Raw genomic sequence first — 4,374 nt, 5'->3', positions numbered from 1 at the left:
CACACATTGGCCTAATTTTTATCAAATAATGCACATGTTTAACTATACTACATAAAAAATATAATAGTTCAATATGGATTAAATAGTTGTGGTTGCATGCAGTATATACATGTAAGCTGGAGCCAATTATTATAAGCACAGGGACCAATTAATAGACTAACATGAGTTTTATTTTTCCCACTGTAATAAATCAAAACTGTCATTACTAACAGTTTTATTAATGTATAAAAAAAATATCTCATTATTAATAGATGAATTTTAAAAATCGTAGTTTTATTGTATGTTCTTATTCACTGCTTGAACAATAGGGAATACAAAACAAGAAGACACCATTTCCATTCAGATGTGTTTAAGGTTTGAAAGTAGCAAACACTTTGAAAGTAGAACATCCCCTACTTCATTGTTTTTCTCACATGGATCGAGCAGCAAATTTAATATAAGAATGGAGAAAGATGGGGGAATATCTCAGTGTGCCCATAACTACATTTTTCATGGTCATTTATGGACAAGGGAAACATGGAATGGCTTGGGCAAGCATGAAAAGAAGAGGAATACAAGAGTGGTTACGTTGTTTCACGAAGTTGAGAATTGTGTCTCTTTGGGGTTTCATTAGGTCGTCGTGATCAAATGACATGATTATCCTCGATAACTGATTAATATCTCTAAGCACATCAACTGGAGCAAAATAAATAATTAAGTCAATTAAATTAGGAAAAATGTCCAGCATAGCTAATTCGCCTAGGCCAAAATAAGTATGAGGTCGTACCAAGTAATTTATGAGGAAAATTATCTAGGGCCAACTTATTTGTTGGACCCCACCAAACAAGAAACCCTGTTCTTATTAATTTATGGAGAATATGTATCTATATGGACGACATGAACAACCCCAACTAATTGATAATTATTTAAATACTAATTTATAATGTTCATGTTATATAATAACTACCAAGCTCCCCCGATATTCAGTCTAATCCACAACGGCCAAATCATCATTTATTGTCTGAATCATTTTGCATAATTGTATACTTTTGCATGAACAATTTATATTTGGTATTTCATCCTCTGGAATGTCGGTCTAACATAATATATGAAAATGTTGGATTATTTCTTATCCGATCTACCAGAGCAAAATGATTATCTAGAGCCAATACAAAATACGCTTGCCATAACAGTTGGTCGAAATGAATTGAACTATTTTGTTTCTTTTTTTTTTACTGAATAATGCATTGAACTATTTGTTGACATCAATTTCTTTTTATGAAACTAATCCTACCCATTTTATATATTATTTTACTTTATTTTTATACGAGCAACATGATATGATAATATTATTTTCTTGGAAAATTGTGCCGATACATACACGTCATAATTATACAAATAGAACCAGCAATAATCAATGTGCTGTGGCTATGCATATATTTGATGTTACAGTTCACATTGTTATGATTATTAGCAAATAAACTTTTACGCTTTAAAATTGGTAACATCCAAAACTATTATTTGCTCAAACGAACATATTAGAAAAATAATATATAGTAACATATTCTATATAAATTAATACGATTGTATTAACATCATTTGTTTCTTTATGTAATTGATTTTTGTTAAATAACCCGTAATTAGAAATAACTATCTAAAATGAAGTAATTATTAATAAAGTTGAAAATTAAAAAATTAAAAATTTATAAATTATAAAATAAAAAGAAAGTTGAATATAAATTTGGTTTTGTAAAAAAAAAATATATAAAGTAAAAGATATCTGAAATAAAATTATTTTTTGTAAAATAAAATATAAAATGAAATTATATAGTTGCTTATCTTATATTTGTAAAGTAAAAATAAAAATTTAGGTAACTGTAAAACAAATCAAATAAAGGAATATTGTGAGATAATATTTCTTGTGTAAAATAAATATTTAGTCTATAATTATAATTGTTGTATAAAAACTGTAAAGTTTAAATTAAGTAAAATAAAATTGAAAAAAAAAACTAAACCGACATTAGCGAGGAAGAAGGGAAGAAGGGAAGGGGGTGGTTGTCGTATATACCCCTTCTCTCTCTCTCTCTCTTTTTTTTTTTAATTCACAAAATAAACTAGTTTAATTTGATTTATAGACCGGTTTCTTAAACTGGTTAGTCGATGATGGCGTGTCACATTATGATTGGTCCACCTGATAAGATGAATCAATCGACTTGATAATATTGTAGGCCAAATTTGCAAAATAAACATTTAAATGACAATATTATAAGGGGCAAAATATGTAAATTATAAATTGTCAAGATAAAACGTTGAAATATTTAATGGATGAGATTAGTGTCTCACCACGGGATATTATTTAGTGTCCCGAGCTAGAAGTATTTATCTATTTTCTACATTGTAAAGATTCAACTTAGATTGTGTTTGATAATACTAATTAAGTGTTGAAACAAATCATTCAACACTTCATTTCATTTAGCTTATTTGCTAATGTAAAATAAAAAGTGACTTAACTTTATCAGTCAGTAAAAAAAGCACTTAATCAACAACTAGGTGGATTGTTACTTAGACATTTAGTAGATTTTTGCTTATACGCTCAGCTGGGGGCCATTTTAATATTTTTGCAATGGTGTCCCTCAACTTTTACATAGTATGCAAATCAGTCCAGTTGACTTTGGGACAAGGGAGGGGAAAGGGAACGGAAGGGTGACTTATGATTCTGGGCGATGGGATCTGGCACTATGGTGGCCGGCTGATGAGCCATCACAGCCGAGATTATTTCGGATCTCTCACGACAGCGGTGGCTTGTTGCCGGCCGTAGCAGCCCATCCGACGCCATTGACGACCTCTAATGGTGTCGGCGGTGTCACCCGTGAAGGTGGTGACCAATGTGGTGTCCACCACCGCCCCCCTCCCCATCTTCAATCTAAAACGATCGATTCCTTTTTTTTTTATCATGTTTTCTTTTCTTTTTTATTATAATTTATATATTTGGGGGTCAAATGTTGAACTGCAAAAGTTCTGGGACATTAATGACAGACAAATGAAATATGCTAAAAGCAATTCACAATTTTATAATCAAACATGATTGACTTATTCTATTAAGCACTTATTCCATTAAATACTTAAATTTTTAGTACTTAATTTTAAATTGAAACAAACGCATACTTAGTTCCAAATTGAGTATCTGCCAAACACCAAGGAGTACTCAAGTTTGCATCAAATTCTTCGGATGATTGATTGTTGTAGTTTTCTTCAACGAGACTATAAATTCTTTTCTATTATTAGTTAAGACTAATTCTTGTTCAAATATTAATTTTTAAGGTACAAGTAAAATTTGTCTATTGTCAATCCAGTTTTCCAATGCCAAACCTCATAAATTATATAAAAGGGTATGAAATTCTCATTAACGAGAATCGAATTCAGAACTTGCTAAGTTCTTGGCTGCAATCATGTGTTTTACAGCATTATTTCCCTTTCTCTTTAATTTCTACTTTTCAAGTTAAATAAATTAATCTGGTGGCCGAAATAATTAAATAATTTTGAATAAGAGACCTCCCTGACCTAGCCCAAAATAATAATATAAAAACAGAAAAAGAAGAATAAGAGAATAAAAGCTCTTTTTTGCGCGCTCTTCATGGATTGCCATCAACTTTCAATTCCTTTATGTTTTTTTTTCCAAGCTTTTTGTTCAACCTTCTTTCAGGTGCCCCTTTTGCTAAACGACCTCGCGTAATAACTCGAAATTACAAAATTTGCAATATTAAATTATCTGCATGGGTCTTCAAAAGCTTAGCCTCCCATTTGCCCATGCAGTATGCATAGCTTTCCTCACTCAAAAGCAATGTAAATAAATAACAAATGCTTCAAAAAGAGAGGAAAAGAAGGCCTAGATAAATAAACAGATCTTAATTAATCAATTTGTGATTCACCAAAAATATTTTATTCCTTTTTTCTTGTACCGAGAGAATCTCGTTCAACGTTCTTCTTTTGTCAGATTTATTTATATTAAATAGTTCATAAATTAATTTGATAAAATAGATTAATCAAACAACATTTACATTACTTTGGCAATAAAGTGGACGTTGTGCTATAACCCAAAAGGCACTATTAGCTTAATCTAGTATTTTTCTCCTATAAAAATTAAGAGAGAAACTCGCATACATGTTTGCCACGTGCTTATTCTTAATAAACTTTAATGTCCTTCGCCGCCTTTACTTTTGTTTTTGAATCCACCAACAAAACGGGGACGTACGGGAGGTACGATAACACATTCAATACTTTCAATTTAAATAGTTGATATTTCAATTTGAATGTTTAGTATTTTTATTATTTATTCGTGATGATTAGTACAAATTTTATTATATTTATTTATAGTTGAAGCATTTAATATGTTAG

The sequence above is a fragment of the Punica granatum genome, chromosome 7 (assembly GCF_007655135.1).
Source record: "Punica granatum isolate Tunisia-2019 chromosome 7, ASM765513v2, whole genome shotgun sequence".
NCBI classification, from domain to species: domain Eukaryota; kingdom Viridiplantae; phylum Streptophyta; class Magnoliopsida; order Myrtales; family Lythraceae; genus Punica; species Punica granatum.
The sequence above is the reverse complement of the archived record's forward strand: the minus strand, read 5'-3'. Positions refer to the sequence as shown.